At 40.4% G+C, this 21,330-nt stretch overlaps 1 protein-coding gene across 4 annotated transcripts in view; it reads left to right on the top strand.

The window, feature by feature from the left end:
* Positions 1–21,330, top strand: part of IMMP2L (inner mitochondrial membrane peptidase subunit 2) — an 850,269-nt gene that overhangs the window by 188,357 nt on the left and 640,582 nt on the right. The gene's annotated exons all lie outside the window — the stretch shown is intronic.

Here is a 21,330-nt window from a genome sequence, read left to right as displayed (position 1 = left end):
AAAAATCCTGAAGTCCTATGGATATACTGGCAGCAGTCGAAAAGCAGACTTGATATTGCACTTAGCCAACGTTTCCTCTGGACCACAAGACTTAACTGGGAACATCACATGAAGAATGGAGGGAAAGTGTACAGAATACAAACATGGGGGCTGTGTCTACACTTGCATTCCCGTATTGAAAGAGGAGTGCAAATGAGGGAAATCAAAAATGCAAATGAGGCACTGATTTACATATCTCGTGCTTCATTTGCATAATCTCTTCGAACAGATTTTCAAAAGAAAAAAAAGAGTGTAGATGGCGCTTTTTCGAAAATAAACCCCATCTTTAAAAGAACCCGTCTTCCTGAAACATAATAGGAAGGATTCTTTTGAAGATGGGGTTTATTGTCAAAAGAACCCTGTCTACACTGCTTTTTTTTCCTTTCGAAAAAATCTCTTCTGAAAAGAGATTATGCAAATAAAGCACAAGATATGTAAACCAGTGCCTCAGTTGCATTTTTGATTTCCCTTATTTGCATTCCTCTTTCGAAAGAGGAATGCAAGTGTAGACACAGCCAGAATGAATTAATATCAATGAATACATTGATGAATTAATCAGTATTCGTCCAGGTTTCCAATGCAATCTTAATTCAGCCCCCTTGTGCATATGCTTTATGATATAGGCTGTGATTACAAGATTAATGATATTTTTTCCCATTACACAAGATGAGTAGTGCCGAGTGAATGTGCAATGGGCAAATCTGTTTCCTTACTCTGGCACTCTTAGGCCGTTTCCACACAGGCCACTTCCTTTAGAAGTGGCATGCTAATACAGGGAGAGAAAGATGCTAATAAGGCACCTATGCAAATTCCCTGCACCTCATGTGCATAACATCACGTGATTTGGAGTCCAGAAGACCGTTCTTCCAGACTCCAAAATGCCGTGTAGAAGTACGGCCCGGGGTGGGGCTTCCATAGGCCCCTTGTTCCCAAAAATTTTAATGGTCTCGTGGGCTTATTTTACTGTGTTCTTATTGTAGTACTGAGTACTTCACAGAGAATTAATGTGAGGTGGGGTGTATTCTTGTCTCCTGAGAGTTAAAACAGGAGTTTTCATCCTCTGCTTTCTGATGATCAAAATGAAAAAAAAAATTTTTGTCCAAATTTTAATTTTTTTTGTCATTTTGCCCTTAGCCCTCATTTAAAATCCAAGGGGTAGCTCAGAACTCTTTCATCAGCATTAGCACTAAAAATGCTTGGAACTCCTAAAAGTGGCATTGACCTACTGTTGAGATGGATGATCCCAGTGGTTGCAAACTTTGGGATTATCTGCATAAATCTCTTCTCTTTTTTGTACTCAGTTCTGCAACTCTTTCTAGTGAAGATGCAGTTTTTTTGGGACTCTTGGTTTCCAAGAGGCAGGCTGATCATTGCTTTGATAGGTCAACATGCTACAAAAAGGCTGGGTCTACACTTGCCCCCAGCTTCGAAGTGGGCATGTTAGTCAGGGTGACAAGAGATTACTAAAGAAGTGCTGTGGAGAATATGCAGCACTTCATTAGGCTAAGTCTCCCCTGTGGCAACTTTGAAGCCTCAAACTTCAAAGTGCCAGCATGCGTGTAGCATAAAGAGGAAAGTGCTGGAAGTTGTAAGCACTCGTAGTGTAATGGCTTCATTCTCTGGCCCTATATTTAATGCCTGCGCTACTTGTGGCAATAGCTGTCACTTGGGAATTGGGCTTTCCAGCCATTTGAAAAATACAGCATAGTAAGTACGCTGGTTTGGCATTTGCCCCGTCATTTTTCCAGATGGATAGTTGTGTAGCCACAGAAATTTTGCAGTGCATTTATTTCAGCAGTTGAAAAATGAATAGTATCTAGTTTACTGAGAAGCAGAAAAACTGATTTTTTTTCTAATTTGGTTTTCATTTGTGTTTAAATTTAATTGAAATAGCTGCAAGACATCTCAAATATTTCAGGATATGTACATGTACTTAAAGACAAAATACTTCGTCATATGGATTAAATCCCAAACCATTCATGTACAGTATTGCTGTGCCAAAATTATTTGAAGCGTATAAAGCAAAATTCAATAAATGCTGTAATCTCCCTGGAATGGCATTTGAAAACCTCATAAATTTAGAGTACACTGTTGTGTCAGTGAATTCAAATTAATGAAATGGCTTCCCACATGAGCACCATAGTAATTTACATATTAATTTCCGCTAATGTTGTTTTAGGGATGTAACAGACTTGTACTAGTCATATTTAATAAAATACAACAGACTGGTGCAACAAATAGTGAGCAGTTGAGTATGATTTATCCTCTTTTCCATCAGATCCTTATTTTTCCCTGCAAATGCTTTGTCTACATTATTAATGTCTGACAATTGTCTTGTGCTTTATGCCCCTAAGCAGAATATGTCTGTTAATTTTGCATATTGGCTGCTTTTGTAAAAAAAAGCATATACTTTTTATATTATGACAAATCTAATAGAATAGAATAGAAAATAAGGCAAGACATGCAGAGATGAATACTAATACTAAGCAGTAATATGTTAGGGGCCTCAAGATGTACTTATTTTAGAAAGCAGAGTGGAAATTTAATTTTCCCTGGCCATCACGTACTTTCATTCAGTACCATAGTGTTTGTTTTACTGCTGACCTTTAAAGTTGTTGGATCCTACAAATGTTGGCAAAGAATGATGTGGTGCCAGAAGATAGCTTACCTCAGCTCATTTCTTGTAACCTCCTAGAGAATTCAGGTCTCTTTTCAAATGAATTTTCTTCTACTACTTGTTTTCTAGGCATTTCTCCAACTGAGTGGTGATACAGAATAGGTTAAGTTTTATGGCAAAAATGCTTGCTGTGAAACAATAGGTTCTACTGCGTACAAAATCTCCAGATAATCTGAAATTGTGAAAGCTGAAAAAAATAAAAGTAAATTCTGTGAGCTTAAATGACAGCTAAATGTCAAGTAAGGTAAAGTTCAGTGTTTTGTTTACTAAATGAAATTCTCAGCAATACATCAACATTCAAGCACTCACAAACAAGTAATAGCCATCCGATAGATGTGCAGCGCTATACAACCTTTCCCCTTCCCCACCAGCCCCCTGCCTTATTTAGAACTACATTTTGGAAGTGGTACAGTGACATTGGGAATCTGATAAAAATCCCAATAGTGACATACCTTGCTTGTTGATGTGAACCTCTTAGGAGAAGGACATTTCATAAAATGTCCAACCCTGCAAAGAGCAAGTAGGGATGGTGTAAATAAATGTATGGCATTTGTTCATATGACACTTGGTTAAAGGTATTTTGAGATATTGGGAAGAGGATACAACATGGGTCCGAAAACCCATTTTGTCCATAAAATGTTGTGTTTACTTTTGTTGTTCTGGTAATCAATCATTAGTAGACTTCTTTCTTGCCTTAAGCGCAAAAGCTCTTATCTCATGTCTTTTTACTATTTGCCATTGTATAACACATTTCTAAACACATTTGAGCCTGTAACTTTAGAAACGAGAAGTCCTGTGGCATCTTATAGACTAAGATTTTTTTGGAACATAAGCTTTTGTGGGCGAAGACCCACTTCATCACATGCATCTGACAAATTGGGTCTTCACCCACGAAAGCTTATGTTCCAAAAAATCTCTTAGTCTATAAGGTGCCATGGGATTTCTCATTGTTTTTGCAGATACAGACTAACATGGCTACTCCTCTGAGCCCTGTAACTTTAGAATTTCAATCCATAATATTTTTTCAATCATGAGCTGATGAATAGAAAATCTTAAGCACATTTGAAATACATATTGGGTAAAACAGGAAACTAGGCAAACTTGCGGGTGCACATTTTGTAATTTCACTTGCAGAAACTGACAAGCATATTGTACAGAGCTATTAGGCACAGTGCATCAGAATAAGTTTTAGAAACTAATATAATATTGTGTAGGCCACCTCCTACGTATTCTAATCAAAGACTTTCTTGGTTAGTGAGTTGTGTTGGTCTCAATTTCACTTACTTGCCTATAATGACAACTTGTTTCAGAGTAACACAGTTACTAGTTCACCCTTGCAACTTCCACTGACTTATCAGAATTACCTAATTTAGTTAATATTTGTGAGCTCAGCGGTTCTCTATGAGATAAAAACACAGTTCGGTGCAGTATTAACAGAAACATATAAATTAATCAATGTGAAAACTAAATATTTATTTCCAGCTTTTAATCTTCACTCTTTCTGCATAGGCAGAATGGAAACGTCGGTTGCTTCTTAATCAACTTGTAGGTCTTTGTCAGCAAAATTTGTATATTTATTTTTATTTTGTGATTTATTCCATTTTTCATGGCTTCCTGCACTAGCTGTTTTACAACCAAATGTGGGCTTTATTGGAAACAACATGTAAAAGAGGCAAATGTCTGAGATTGTTAAATATCCAAGTTTTTAAGCAGCTTCTGTGTGCCTATAAAAACACCACCCTGATAATTCATTAGGAGGTGAGCTCACAAATGCTATTAGGCTGAGCAGATGGATTTCAGGTCTAGTTTGTGCAGAAATAATGGATACAGTTGTTGAGGTTAAAGAAATGCCTTTTCTATTACTACAAGATGGAGGCCAGGAAATCAGTAAGCCAAACAATTATCAATTATGCTGAGGACTTTGTTGTTAATGACTATGAGGACAGTGCAGTTTTCTAAAGATTTCTGATTTTATAGAGAAAAATGGTACATGCATTTGTAACTATAATATTAATGGGACATGTCTGTATATATGTTTCATACTGTTGCTTTGTATAAAGTACAGCACAAAATTGTAAGAGTTAAATTAGCAACGAAGGGTCCTGTGGCACCTTATAGACTAACAGAAAAAAATTGAGCATGAGCTTTCGTGAGCACAGACTCAATTCATCAGATGCTGGTCATGGAAATCTGCAGGGCCAGGTATAAATAAGCCAGAGCAAGGCTGGGAATAACAAGGTTAGCTCAGTCAGGAAGGGTGAGGCTTACTACCAGCAGTTGATCTGGAGGTGTGAACACCAAGGGAGGGGAAGCTGCTTTTGTATTTAGCCAGCCATTCATAGTCTTTGTTTAAGCCTGAGCTGAGGGTGTCGAATCAGATATCAGAAATGGCAATATACAAAAACCCGTAGGAGACCACTTCAGTCTCCCGGGCCACACAGTAGCAGACTTAAAAGTAGCTATCCTACAGCAAAAAAATTTCAGGACCAGACTCCAAAGAGAAATTTCTGAGCTACAATTCATCTGCAAATTCGACACCCTCAGCTCAGGCTTAAACAAAGACTGCGAATGGCTGGCTAAATACAAAAGCAGCTTCCCCTCCCTTGGTGTTCACACCTCCAGATCAACTGCTGGTAGTAAGCCTCACCCTTGCTGACTGAGCTAACCTTGTTATCCCCAGTCTTGCTCTGGCTTATTTATACATGGCCCTGCAGATTTCCATGACCAGCATTTGATGAAGTGAGTCTGTGCTCACGAAAGCTCATGCTCAAAACTTTTCTGTTAGTCTATAAAGTGCCACAGGACCCTTCGTTGCTTTTACAGATCCAGACTAACACGGCTACCCCTCCGACACTTGAAGAGTTAAATTGTAGCTCCATAATGGTTACCTTACCTTTGAGCAGGTTATCACTCTACTGAACACATAAGAACATAAGAATGGCCATACTGGGTCAGACCAAAGGTCCATCCAGCCCAGCATCCCATCTGCCGACGGTGGCCAATGCCAGCTGCCCCAGAGAAGGAGAACAGAAGACAATGATCAAGTGATTTATCTCCTGCCATCCATCTCCTGCCCTTGTTCTGAAGGCTAGGGCACCATACTTTATCCCTGGCTAATAGCCATTTATGGACCTAACCTGCAAAAATTTATCAAGCTCTTTTTTAAACCCTAATAGAGTCCTGGCCTTCACAGCCTCCTCGGGCAAGGAGTTCCACAGGTTGACTGTGCGCTGTGTGAAGAAAAATTTCCTTTTATTAGTTTTGAACCTACTACCCATCAATTTCATTTGGTGTCCCCTAGTTCTTGTATTATGGGAAAAGGTAAATAATTTTTCTATATTCACTTTCTCCACACCATTCATGATTTTATATACCTCTATCATATCGCCCCTCAATCACCTCTTTTCCAAACTGAAAAGTCCCAGTCTCTCTAGCCTCTCCCCATATGGGACCCGTTCCAAGCCCCTAATCATCTTAGTCGCCCTTTTCTAATGCCAATATATCTTTTTTGAGGTGAGGAGACCACATCTGCACGCAGTACTCAAGATGTGGGCGGACCATAGTTTTATATAGGGGAAGTATGATATTTTTTGTCTTATTATCGATCCCTTTTTTAATAATTCCTAACATCCTATTTGCTTTACTAACTGCCGCTGCACACTGCGTGGATGTCTTCAGAGAACTATCCACTATAACTCCAAGATTCCTTTCCTGATCTGTCGTAGCTAAATTTGACCCTATCATGTAGTACGTGTAATTTGGGTTATTTTTTCCAACATGCATTACCTGACACTTACCCACATTAAATTTCATTTGCCATTTTGCTGCCCAATCACTCAGTTTGCTGAGATCTTTTTGTAGTTCTTCACAATCTGTTTTGGTTTTGACTGTCCTGAACAACTTGGTGTCATCTGCAAACTTTGCCACCTCACTGCTTACCTCATTTTCTAGATCATTGATGAATAAGTTGAACAGGATCAGTCCCAGGACTGACCCCTGGGGAACACCACTAGTTACCCTCCTCCATTGTGAAAATTTACCATTTATTCCAACTCTTTGTTTTCTGTCTTTTAACCAATTCCCGATCCATTAAAGGATCTTTCCTCCTATCCCATGACCACCTAATTTACATAAAAGCCTTTGGTGTGGGACCGTGTCAAAGGCTTTCTGGAAATCTAGGTATATTATGTCCACTCGGTGCCCCTTGTCCGCATGTTTATTAACCCCTTCAAAGAATTCTAATAGATTAGTTAGACACGACTTCCCTCTGCAGAAACCATGCTGACTTTTGCCCAACAATTCGTGCTCTTCTACGTGCCTTGCAATTTTATTCTTTACTAGTGTTTCTACTAATTTGCCTGGTACTGATGTTAAACTTATCGGTCTATAATTGCCAGGGTCTCCTCTAGAGCCTTTTTTAAATATTGGCGTTATATTGGCCGTCTTCCAGTCATTTGGTACCAAAGTGGATTTAAAGGATACGTTACAAACCACTGTTAATAACTCTGCAATTTCACATTTGAGTTCTTTCAGAACCCTTGGGTGAATGCCGTCTGGTCCTGGAGACTTGTTACTATTCAGCTTATGAATCCAGATGTGACAGACTGACAAAAGCAGGAAAACTTATAAAATGGAAAGGTTCTCTAAACTACGTTTCCATAGATAAAAATCTAAATTTTAATAAAAATAGCCTTCAGCCAAAATGGAGAGGGGTGCCGTGGCGTGACTCAGTACCTTGAGAGAAGTTCATGTCGGATGGTTTTCAGGTGTACAAGAGAATTATCGTCCTCTACAAATTTAAACACCTCCACTGTGCTCTTGAACTCTGGGTGATTGACAACGAAAAGGTACACCGAGTCAGATCAGGCTAATTACATTTCTTCATTTCCTGTTGTACTCAGTCATTTAGTATATCTAAATTCCTTTTAGCCACAGCAGAGCAACCTACAGATTTTTTTAAAATGCCCACTGTTCCAGCATAATAAAACATTTAACAACAGTGACAATTAAATCAATAGAGAAAACTGTAATGCTTTTATGTTATCGAAGTTACAAATGTTTTTTTCCCATGGAGGTACTCTTTTTCAGTATGTCTGTGGCTACACTACTTCTTCATTTCGGAAGGGGCATGTAAATTATGGTCTTTCAAAAATGCAAATGAGGTGCTGACATGAATATTCAATGCCTCATTTGCATAACAATTGCCATCCGGACGATCAAAAGTGCTGGTTTTGAACTAAAAGTAGCTGTGTAGCTGAGGTTTCTTCGAAAGGGTGCCCCAATTTTGAAAGTACCCTTTTCCCAATTTTTGGGGGGAAGAAGGGTGCTTTTGAAATCAGGGCACCCTTTCAAAGGTACACCAGCTACATGGCTATCTTTTAGTTTGATATCAGCACTTTCAGCAGGCCAGGTGGCAACTATTGTGCAAATGAGGGAATGAATATTCATATCAACACCTCATCTGCATTTTTGAATGGCCGTAATTTACAGGCCCCTTCTGAAAGGTAGTGGTAGTGTAACCATGGCGAATTAGTTGGATTCTTAATATTTTGATGGGTCTGATGGTCTTATGATGAAAATTATTTACAAAACAACATTTGGGTCTTGCCTAAATTGAACAGTTTTATAACTTGTCTAGGAAATCAATCACATACATTGACATTTAAATTTACCTTTGAAATGGTGATAATTAATTATATAGACTATAAAAGAGTTTTCTGAAATTCATTCTTAAAGTACGTGAAATGTAGTGATATAGCCAAATGTATTGATCTCATAATTCACATTTTAACTTCCTTCAAACATAACAACTGTTATATAATATGACAAAAATATTTGATGCCTTTCCTTACCCACTTATATACACAGGGTATGTATACCTCATTTTTAACTCTGCACCCAGTATGCTGGAGGTGCAATGTGGGAAGCTGCATGCTGTAGAACAGGGGTCAGCAAGCTTTTCAAGAGAGTGCTGAAATTTGACTTTTGAGCTCTGTGCATGGTCCAAGTACCGGTGATACTTTCTAAAGTCACATAGGCTATATCTGCACTACAGAGACCTTTCGAAAGTAGCCCTTCCAGAAGAGCTCTTCCAAATGAACTTCTTTTGAAAGAGTGCATCCACACACAGAAGTGCAGTTTGGAAGAGTGATCTGCTCTTTCAAAAGAGAGAATCCACGCAGCCCATGCTCTTTCAAAAGAATGGGATAGGGATTGAAAAAATCAGTTGCCATGAGGATTGCTCTTTCAAAAAAAAGATGCTCGTCCTGAAACGGGAGTGGAAGAGGGCTTTCGAAAGGAGAGCTACATTCTTTCAATTTGCTTTCAAAAGAACACTTTTTGCATGTAGATGCTCCAATGCAATCTTTCAAAAGAGCCCCCTTCTTTTGAAAAATCTTTTGAAAGAACTTGCTAGTGTAGACTCAGACTAATAGTCCTTGTCATGGCTCCTTCCCCACTCTAGCAAGACAAATGCAGAAGTAGGGGCCAGCAAAAGTACTTCCAAAACCTTATCTATCAGGTTTTGGTATAAACTCCTCTCCTAAAATCTTAAAAAACCTTAGATTTTGGGGATAAAATTCACTGCCACCACGCAAGTAATAATAAGGAAACCAGGGAGAGACTGACTACTTGGGAAATCTCAGCCCCGAAAGTAAAAAAAAAAAAAAAAAAAAAAACCAGGACACAAACATTAACCAATACCAGGTTAATAAAAAGAAAAAGATAACTTTTATTATTACAACAATATTCGTGTTGCAAGCCTCATGACTAGATGTAAGAGTCACAAAGTAAAACAAATGGGGAGTCTCCACCATGGGCCTAGAACTTAGTTACAAGGAGAGTAAAAGAACATTTCTAAAAAGTGCACAGACATCAGATCCCACTTCCCAAACCATAGAACAATAAAGCCTAATGGATTTATCTAAACTTTACCCTGACGATGTGCCGACCTACTCCGGGTCCCGTGGGTGCGCGTGGGGTGTGATACAGCGGGGGGAGTCGGGTGGCCCAGGACCAACCACCCCACCTTTATAGCAGCCTGATATAGTGTAGCAGCAATATGTGATTTAGTGTATTCACTTTAAAACCTAGGTTTCCACAGTATTATGAGTACCAGAAACAATAACACTCCAATTGTGAACACCACAATGCCCTGTGGCTGTTCTAAGTCCCAATAATTCTCTATACAGACCCAGCTAGACCAGCTAGTGGTATTTACCAATAGTGATTTATTCATTTATTTGTAACTACAATTACTTAACACTTGTTAGTTATTTATTTGGCATAAGCTAAATACTAGGTTACATATAACTATATATAATTACATGTGACTTACCAATAACATCCAATGCTCCCACATCTCACCAATAACTACGTTACAGCGGCCCTTCAAGTCAGAGATACGGCTTGGTTGGGACCTTTCGTGGTGGTGACGTCCAGGTGATCAGGCCGGGGTCTGCTGTCTGGACTGGAAGTTGCTAGCCTCCGCCTTGTGTCCAGGAGCCCACCCCCTTATTCCTGCTAAATCACCTTTTATATTGTTTCTTACTTGGGGGTTCGATACCTGGCCAATTAAAGCGTTTGTTACCTAATTTGGGCTTTCTATTCTCCCGGCCTGTTAGAACATGTTACAAGATTTCCTCTGTCCTTGGTCTTTTTCTGAACCTCCCCTGAGACCCTCTGATGTTGTACAACCAAGATGTTCTCTTTGGGGGGCTTCCAGCTACTAGCCCTAGCTGTTCTCTTTGGGGGCTTACTATCTGCTTGTCAGGATGTTCTCTTTGGGGACTCTCCAACTACTTGTCAACTTTCTGATTTCTTTCTCCTGGCCTGACTTCAGACCTTCCCGCCGCTGTATGATAGCATTCCAAGATGGAGTGTATGGTCATTCTGCCTTGCGAGTGAGGCCCGGCCACCAGGTGCTCGTGCTCCCACATACCCTACTTACAGAAGATTGGAGGGCCTGTTCTTGGACGGAGATATTCTGTGTCTGTCTCCCTCATGGCTGGAAAGAAGAAGAAGGACCAGAGGACAGAAAAGGGAGGAGCCAAAATATTCCTTTGTCCCACTGTGAAATTCTTACCTACATTCTTATAGGCCAACCTCACCTGGCTAAGGAGGTTAACCCTTTTACTCCCCGGCTGCTGGCTAACTCTCATGATCATGACAGTCCTCCTTACTACATTTTCATTAACGAATAAATTAAGGTTCAGAGCTTTACCATTTAGGTGGTGATAGGTAGCATTAGCTGGCCTTTTGTTAATTCACAGGCGGCATGGCTTTGAGTAAACTCCCAGCTGCATAGGTGAGGACGGATGGGGCTGAGCTCTCACTTCACATACCAATCAAAATTGGCTCACGTGCCACTCTGGGCATGCATGCTGGGGGTTGCTGACCCCTGCTGTAGCAACATGTTGTATTTACGTTGACTGCCTTGTGAGGTCTTGTTATTTCATGTTATAAGCTGGCTCAACAGATGAGAGTTTTCAATTTGGACTCTGATTTCATACTCCAGATATTTCTTTCCCTTAATCTGTACCCTCCTAATTTTTTCTTGAGCAGCATAAGCACTTTAGCAAGCACTTGGAACTACTTCTTCACCTGTAATTGCTATTTATATAATTATAGTGGCTTCCACGGACATATGGTGTGACTGACTTCCAAACTGCTTAACCTTTGCAAGGTAGCACTCTGCACTGTCCTTGAAATCATTGGGTTGTTATTAATCTGGAATCTGTTTTATTTTTGTATGAAAATTGTATTGTACATGGGAATAATGAGAAACATCCTTCACCAAAATTGTATTTTCAGTTATAGAGGGTAGATTCAACTATGCAAGTGGATCCTGTAAAATGCTTTTAGGGCTGTGATATTTTTATTTTGGTTCATCCTTTTAAGTTTAATGACATATTGCAATACAAAACTGTGTGCAAATAGTTTTATGAATTAAAGAAACTAGATAGTTTCTTTGCCTTCAAAAGGCTGTTTGAATTAATCATATTTGATAAAATTTTGCTCATACGTACAAAATGATGCATATTTCAAGTGGTATGGGGGAATGCTGATGACTCAGTGACTTCAAACTAGCAAGAGTACAGAAGGAGATGATAAGTGGCAGATTGATAAATACACCTGATCATAAATAATGAATCATATTTCTGAATTATAGACTTTCACCTCGGACACTGAAAGGAGATTATGTGAAGAACTGCTGAAGATTTACATAAGAAAATGGGATTTATGCATTTTGTTTTCATTCTAGTTTCTCATGCAAATATTCCTTATAGATGTTCCCATAAAATTATATACAGTGCTGCTATTTTTGTGGGCTCCAATATTATTCTGGCTAAGAGAAGATTCTTAAAGTGAGAAATATGATGTAGTTTAGTAATAACATGAATAGGAAACTAATTTTCAATAATAAGCTCTACACTATTATAGTAGAAGTATGCATTCCAGCGAAAGATAGAATTAAGATGATTTGTAATTTTTAATTCTGGTAAACCTTTCTTCATAATTTTCTTAGCATGGTTATTCCTCAAACTGTCTGCCTTTGAACAGCCTGGTTTTTGCTAGATGGCAAAACTGTGAGTTCTAGGACTGACAGCTTGAAGCTAGTTTTTGTTTAATTGATTGTGGTGATGATCTTTATTTGTGAAGCCATTTTGAACGCTAGGTAATGCTTATAATTAACAGTGTACCAAAATTATAAATTTATCAGGAAACTTCTTCGGTTAAAATTATTACCGTCACCTGTATAGCTGTCAGCCTCTACTTTTTTGTCTTAGATGCAGATTTTCTTTAAGTTTCAGAAATAATTCCCCAGAAACAAACAAATAAATAAGAACAAACAAAAGCCATATTGTAACTATGCCTTGAGATGTTGGTGCAGAGATGGATTCCACTAAGTTGTTTTCATGCCCATCATGCTGGAGCTAGAGAATTTTCTCTTGAAGTATTAATTGGAATAGTTCCAGTCGCCTCCTCAAGGCCTTTCCCAAATCTATGTAATGGCAGCTCTGCCTTGACCTCTTACCTCTGCTACTTTGCATCAGAACATGTGTGGAAGACGTTAATGTTGAAGTGACAAAGGGTGGTTGAGTACTACAAATATATACCCACACCACAAAGAACATTAATTATAAGAAAAGTAATTAACCACAAATCAGGCTCCACCTTGTCTGTTTGGCTGCGTCTACACGTGCACGCTACTTCGAAGTAGCAATGCCAACTTCGAAATAGCGCCCGTCATGGCTACACGTGTTGGGCGCTATTTTGAAGTTGAAATCGACGTTAGGTGGCGAGACGTCGAAGTCACTGCTCCCATGAGGGGATGGGAATAGGGCCCTACTTCGAAGTTGAACGTCAAAGTAGGGCACGTGTAGATGATCCGCGTCCCCCAACATCGAAATAGCGGGGTCTGCCATGGTGGCCATCAGCTGAGGGGTAGAGAGACACTCTCTCTCCAGCCCCTGCGGGGCTCTATGGTCACCGTGTGCAGCAGCCCTTAGCCCAGGGCTTCTGGCTGCTGCTGCGGCAGCTGGGGATCCATGCTGCATGCACAGGGTCTGCAACCAGTTGTCGGCTCTGTGGATCTTGTGTTGTTTAGTGCAACTGTGTCTGGGAGGGGCCCTTTAAGGGAGCGGCTTGCTGTTGAGTCCGCCCTGTGACCCTGTCTGCAGCTGTTCCTGGCACCCTTACTTCAATGTGTGCTACTTTGGCGTGTAGACGTTCCCTCGCAGCGCCTATTTCAATGTGGTGCTGCCCAACGTCGAAGTTGAATGTCAACGTTGCCAGCCCTGGAGGACGTGTAGACGTTATTCATCGAAATAGACTATTTCGATGTAGCGTGCACGTGTAGACGTAGCCTTTATGTATTATACTGCAGTCATATTATAAGCATCTGAACCAGAAAGTCTCTGATGTGGGTAAGAAAAGCCTGGCAAGCAAGTGATTGTAAATCACTCAATGCTTGAGAAGTTTGAAATGTAGCAATGCCTCTTGCTTGGTGCATAATGCTTGGGTTCACAAAATCACTAAGGCCAGGTCTACACTACCAGAGGAAAGTCGACCTAAGATATGCAACTCTAGCTGTTGACATGCATTAGGTTGAATTTCTGTGATGTCCCCACCACAGGAGGTTGACAGGAGAAACTCTCCTGTTGATTTATCTTAATTCTTGCCTCCCAGTGGAGTACCGGGGTTGATGGGGCACCACGAACAGTCAGTTTAGCAGGCCCTTCCAGACCCATTAAATCAAACTCTGGGAGACTGATCTATGGAGTTTGTTTTCTGGTAAGCGAAGACAAACCCTAAGAGTGTAACCCGGTATATCACTGAAGCATCAGTAACAGTTGCTTTGACTGGAGAAGGATAAGAAAAAGGATTAGCCTGTTGGGAGTTGTTACTAGTGACAGTGTAGTGCTGCTGCCAGGTGCATTACTTCCAAGCTCAATAGCTATTCCCCATATGGTGCTGGAGTCAGTTATATGTACCCATATGTTCTTGTCTTGTTACCAGGGAGATGTAGGTTGAGGTCTCAGCTCTAACTTGCATGTCTCAGGAGTCCCAGGCCGTGTCTACACGTGCCCCAAACTTCGAAATGGCCATGCAAATGAGCTCATGGGAATAAGGGGACTTCGAAGAAGGCGGCGTCCTTTCGAAAAGGAGCCCCGTCTGAACGCGCTGCGCGGCGGCAAGGCGCGTCAATTTCGAAGCGCCGCTGCCGCCGGCATGCTAATGAAGTGCTGAATATGTATTTCAGCGCTTCATTAGTAAACTTCGAAATGGCCATTTGCATGGCCATTTCGAAGTTTGGGGCACGTGTAGACGTAACCCCAGTGATGTAAAGAGCTTTCCTTCAAGAAGGAAGAAGTTTCTCTTGGATTAGAAATGGCTACGGTTTGTTATATCTGCCCTCTGTCAAGAGGCTGCATGGAGGAAGATTGGCCTTTATCCATGGAGAAGAATGTGAGTTCAGACGCCTGTTAAAAACTACCACAGCCTCTAGCTGCCCAAGTGTTGGGCAATCAAATGAAACAGACTTCATGTTGCTGGAGGAGACCCCATTGCTTGCTCCATGAGGCGCTTTTTCAGATTTAGAACTCTATCAGCATTTCTTTTCTTGAAAAAAGAGCAGTACCTCTTTTTAATGTGTTCCTTGCCGAGACACAGAAGGCAACATGTATGTGGGAGTGTGGGGGAAGCAGTGTTTGTGATAACTACTGTATATGACAGTTACGTTGTTAATGCCCAGTGAGTGAGTGCCACCAAGTTTCACATGGAAACTAACTAAAACAAATTACTGGGTACTAACTACTATTTACAAAAAAGACAAGGAGAAAACTAGCTGATGCAGCAACTGTGAGGTAAACCTGGGGAGCTTGAACTCCAGACATGGGTAGTGCAAAGGAACGGAGGGAAGTCAGGGTGATGCAGCTCTTGCATAGCTTCAGAAGGACCCCACAAGAAGATTCAGAGCACATGTACCCCATCTGCAGTATGCTGGGTATGTGCACACCTGAGTGGAGTATACATTTGCAACCACTCCAAGAAGAACCTGCTTTTAACAATTACAGATGGCTATGCAGTTTGGCAGACAATTCACAATGAATATTTTATTCTGTGAATTTACCTCCTTCTGTTCATGAATTATCCATGAATAGGTAATTAATTTTTACACATTTGTTTACTATTCATAAATGTTTAGAAAGTTTTCTGTGTGAATAATTTTCTGACTGGAGACTGCTAACAATTTTGATGCAAACATTTGTTATTTGCAATTTGCTATTTTTACCTGGTGACTGAACAAATCACAAGCAGTAGTTGCTGTCAGCATATTGAATGATCTAACCTTTTCAAACTGGGGGGAGTACCTGAAGAATATAAACAGTGTTTACGTTCTTTCCATGGCCTGAGGAAAAGAAGCATTTTTTGGAACAGAGATATGAGGAATTAAGCTGCTTAAAAGATATTTGAAGTTTTAAAGTTTGTCCTGCTCTCCTTTTGCATTTATTGTATTTGGCTATGTAGTGCATGTGGCATTCAGGTTTATTTACTCCACATGGGCATTAAGTTTTTCCCTATGCATATTGGTGTAGAAATGCATAAATCTGCATAAGTACCCCCTTTCATTTATAGAATTGGGGTTTAATTTTTTTCAAAACCCAATAAAATTCATTTGCCGTTGTTTTGCTAGTGCATCTTATTTCACCTTGTTCTACCTCCTTGCACCTCTTTTAGGGATAACGATGATTTGCCCTTTTAAAAAAAATACAAGTAGAACAGATCTCCCTTTATTCTTTAAATTCAGCTCTGACCATCACAAGTATTACTTTAGCTCTACTAGATAATTAAAAGAATTTCCTGCAGAAACTTTCTGTTGGTTCACTTGGAAGATAGTTCTGGTATATTATGGTATGAAAGACTGTCTGCTTCCTACCAATGCATTTGTCGTGCTGCAACCATTAAAATCTTCCTGTCCACTCTTGGGTAGGTCAGAAGCTAGAAGAAGCTGTCAGGGTCATCTTTACAAATCATGGTGCACTACACAGCCCTGGCACCTGCACCCTCACTGCTGGGGTGAGGAGGGTGCTCTGTAGGGGGGCCATACTCTCCATGGAGGACTTTGCTCGAGTGCTGAAGGGGACAGGAAGAGGGCAGGGAGGCTGGTGAAGGATAGGGCTGTGAAGAGACTTGCCAGGCCCCTGAGTGAGGTGTGGGGTGACCCCAGGCCCACAGAACACTCAGGGCTGAGGGCTAGGTTTTCCCCAGCCAGCCATTAAACACTGCCCAATACATACGAGGCTCTGATGGCAATTTAAGGCAACTGGAGTTTTAGCAATGGCATCCAGGAGCTCTGGGCCCTTGAAAACTGCTGGGCAATGGGGCAGCTGCCCCTTTTACTTCCCCTCCTCCCCCCCCCCACATCCTCTGCACTGGCACTGCACTGGTGGCACTGGCAGAGGAGCTGGCAGGAGGTCTGGGCACCGGACAGAGAGCAGTGTGCACTGACAGCCAGAGGTGGAGTAGGGTGGGGCCATACAGCTAATTGGAGACAAGCATCAGTTTCCTCTTCGCTGGAAGAGAAAATAAAGAACCACTGGACACACTATGGCATATTTCAAAATAGGCTCTGTTCATTCTCTACACACCATCTATTTCAAAATAGTTATTTTGAAATAAGCGCTATTCCTTGTGGAATGGGGTTTACCTATTTCAAAATAAGCCAACTGTTATTTCAAAATAGCGGTTGCGTTGTGTAGACACTAGCAAAGTTATTTTGAAATAAGGGTTGTTATTTTGAAATGACTTAGCTATGTAGACATACCCTTCGAAATCCAAGGTAAAATGGGAGGAGAGTGCCAATATCTTACTACTGTTTTATATGGAGCCCTGGAATATCAGGTCAAGCTTCTCTGGTAGATGGAGTAAATATTCTTATTTCATGAATGTCAGTATATGCGAATCATGCGTTTTCCCTAGATTTCAATTCCTCCAATGAACTTGAGAACACGTGTCAGAATTTGAACTTCTACATATGAGTGTCGCCCTATTTTCACTAACCAATACGCTGCTTTGATATTGGTATTTCAGAATGGCATCAAAGACATATGTAAGGGCTTGCCTACATACACAAGTTGCATCAGTATAACTATATCAGTAAAACGAAAGAGCAGTCAGGTAGCACTCTAAGGACTAACAAAATAATTTACTAGGTGATGTTCCAGATCTGAGGAAGTGGGTCTGTCCCACGGAAGCTCATCACCTAGTAAATTATTTTTGTTAGTCTTTCGAGTGCCACATGATTGCTCTTTTGTTTTGTGAAGATACAGCCCAATACAGCTACCTCTCTGTGACTATGCCAGTAAAGTCAAAATGGTGCAAACCTATTCATGTCAATGTGGTCTTGTTAGTATAAAATGCTTAATCATGATGTATCTATTCTTACACAGGAGGGGGAATAATGCTATTCTAAACCAGTTGCTATGATAAAGAAATTTAACAATTTTTATATTTTAATTTAAAATATTTAACTGAAACTGTGTATGGAGTAGCCCCAAGTACATGTTTTACTGATGTAATTTAAGTTAATACATTTTGATTAAGTGCAGGAAGACATGTTGCAATTGGATTCCTTCTGAAGTGTTTTTGTTTTATTTACAACTGTTGTTGCATGTAAAAACTGACTTACTTGGGAAAAGGTTAAGCAAGGATGATACGTTGACTTGCACTTTAGTTGGTCTTTGGCAGTTTTAATTAAAGAACTTATGGGCAGTTACGAGCACTGATGTAGATCTGAGGGTTAAGGCAATAATTAATGGTTCAATAAATCCTATCCAACTAAATCGAACCAGAAGGATCATTCATTAAAAAAGTTTTTCTGGCTTTAAAGCTTATTGAAAAGCTCATTGGACATGTTTCAATCTTTCTAGCTTGAAGTGGTTTAAATATATTATTGCCCCCTTGGCTAGAACTGGTAGACAGTATTTGGGACCTTACCAGGTTATTTCTGTTATGAGTAATAGAGTCAGATATGGTGTAGTGGTGTTTGTTTATAAAAAAGTGTACATAAAGGACTCAGCTATATACTGTACAACACTTAATTTAGTCATGTCAGTACTGTATCTAGTGCCTTTGGGCATTTATCTAGCTTCGTGTTCTTACCTTTTCTCTTGAGGCTGTGGCTCCCAGACTAGGTACCCTCTTTTAAAGGTTTCCTGGTATGACCATTTATTATAATCTTCTCATTTTATCAGAGAATATTCTCAATTTTTTTCTCTAGCAAAGGTGTGAGCTTTTTTAAGTTTTAGATTGTTGGTTTTTTACAGAGTCTGAATGATCCATATTCCTTTCTTCCTCTTCAGGGACTCCATAGCAGAGATTTCTGTTTTTTTAGCTCATGTACAAACATGAGGAATGTTGGGTTACGCTTTGTAGTCTCACTGGCTTTTGTTCCATAAACCGTCGAAAGAATGTGGAAAAGTAAGTTCCAGTCTGTCTGGTGGTATTTTGTTGCCAGCTGAACTTCCAGGCTGGATCTATGTGGCAGAGCTTTCCTGGCAGGTGCATATTAATGAGCCGCCTCAAAATTGCAAATGGCTGCTCGTTAGCATGGTCCCGCAGCTCATTAGCATAGGCGCATGAGAACTCGGTGTTGGCAGAGGGGTGCTGGCAGTAAAGAGGCTGCGTGGACGTGCCTCTGCCGGTAAAAAGCCCCTCTGTTGCCAGACCTTATGCCTGAGACCGAGCTGTCCTACATCTAGCTAATGAGCAGCCATTTGCAATTTCGAGGCTGTTCGTTAGCATGGACCTGCTGGGAAAGCTGTGCCATGTAGATCCAGCCCCAGGGTCTGATCAGATCTTTCTACTATCTCATCAGATCGTGGGTGTTTTGGAATTTTAAGAGTTTTATGAGTCCTTAGAATACATTAATTACAGAATTTCTCTCTTGATCTATATGTAACTACCCCAGAACTTCAGATCTTTTAAAAAATTCATCCACTATTCCCTTTATTGCTCTCACAGACCTTTTGGTTTCTTATTGGGTAAGCTTCAGGTTATCATTCAGGAAGCCTTTAGCTGCTCTGCAGTTCACCCTGGCAGTCGAGCTCCATGGTTCTAGTGGATGAAGCAGGATCATTTTGTATTTCTGCTAATTGTGGGCAGAGAGGAAATGGCAATCTCTTCCTGAGCGTGCTCATTCTATAAGAGCAACCCAATTCTTTGCTCTTCTGCTTAGGAGACTATTTGCAGTTCTCCTAACATGGAGTTCTAGATACGGTGTATGCCTATGCTCAGTCCTGTGGGTGACTGGCAAATTATATCATTGGAGTTCTTCCAACCACCTGGTGAATTGCACCCTGAGAATTCCTAAATCTAAAGAGCCATAGCAGAGATTAGCCTGCCTAAAATTTATAAAATCTCTTCTTTTTGGAGCAGGGTTGCCTTTTCCCCCTAATACCAGCATTTAACTGAGCTACTTTCTTTATTATTACATTTTTGCCACTCTCCCCTCTTTTACAAATCAAATATTTCATTTTTTTTCTTATTGTTGAAAGGTACATGGGACCACATAGAATCCTTTCTTCAGTCACACATATTAAATACAGAGCTGTACTTTTAAGGCTTCTGGTAATCAACTTTCCTGTTCTTCTAGCAGTTAGTGCCTTTACTGTTTGATCACTGCAAACAAAGATTCGCGGTTTCTGGCAAATTTTACACTCTTCTGGCATATCCTTCATCTCCTTTCATTGATTTTGCTCTGTAAGTCCAAGTGCAGTTAAACAGCTGTAATTTGATTCATTGCTAATTATCCTGGAGGTCCTCTTGGATACCTGGGTATGCCAGGAACAGGTTTTGTAGGTTCTCTTCCAGTTCATGGTGGAATTTCTTCTTTTCTTCTCTGCACAGCAATCTTCACAGCTCTTAGCTGTGTCCTGGCTAGCTCAGATTGATTCCTTGATCCACATGGCGTACCAAGAGAGTGTACCTTATCTGATTAACTCAGTCTACTTTCTGTCCTTAAATTCTGCAGCACCATCAGATCTGGACAATTAAATATGTCTGCTAGAAACTGTTCATTGTGTTCATTACCCCAGCTATATATTTGGGCTGTGATGTTGAACTCATGTAAATAAGGCTTCTTGGGAGTTCTGCCCTGAAATATATTTATGTTACCTAACCTGAAACAATCTGACCACTACCCGTCTGATCTCTGTGGGTTACAAAGGTGATGGCAGTTTAAATATGACTCTCTTGCCAAGTTCTCTGGCTGACCCTTCCCAAGCAGGGCCACCCACTGGGCACAACTGCCCTTAGGGCCCAGTGATTTAAAAGGGCCTGGGGCTCTGGCCACTGCCAGTGTAACAACAGGGGTGACCAGGAGCCCTGAGCCATTTAAATTGGTGCTGGAGCCTCCAGCGGCATGCACCCTGAAGCCCTGGCATCTCTGAAGGGCTGACTGGAGGAGGTTTTGTTTATTCTGCATCTAATCTCTGTTAGCAAGTTCCAAGTTGGCTAAAGCTATTCTGGTTTCCTCTTTTTCTAGAGAGCTAAGACAAATGGTGCACATTCTTTGCCTTTTCTTAAAGTTAGAGTGAAGGTTTTTAGTAAACATGCTCTCACTAGAATGTCTGGAGGTATTTATGGGTTCGTTTGCATTTTAAAATATTTTGTTTAATATATATTGTCTTCAGCTATAGAATACAAAGTTTAAACAGACCCACATTATGTTATGGGTCCATTTTTCCCTTTTAGGGTCTAGTTTTACATTTCAGTTTAATTATACTTTTCTATTAAAATCCTAATAATTGTAAATTATACATCAAGTCCTTACTGTCTGTCTATATACATAATAACAGAGAGTAAGCCGTGCTAGTCTATACACTATCAAAACAAAAAGCAGTCAAGTAGCACTTTAAAGACTAGCAAAATGGTTTATTAGGTGAGCTTTCGTGGGACAGACCCACTTCTTCAGACCATAGCCAGACCAGAACAGACTCAATATTTAAGACACAGAGAACCAAAAACAGTAAGCAAGGAGGACAAATCAGAAAAAGATAATCAAGGTGAGCAAATGAGAGAGTGGAGGGGTGTGGGGCAAGATCAAGAAT

This window comes from Carettochelys insculpta, chromosome 1 (genome assembly GCF_033958435.1).
Source record: "Carettochelys insculpta isolate YL-2023 chromosome 1, ASM3395843v1, whole genome shotgun sequence".
Classification (NCBI taxonomy): domain Eukaryota; kingdom Metazoa; phylum Chordata; order Testudines; family Carettochelyidae; genus Carettochelys; species Carettochelys insculpta.
Note: the sequence above shows the minus strand (reverse complement) of the source record. Positions and strands in the feature narration are given on the sequence as shown.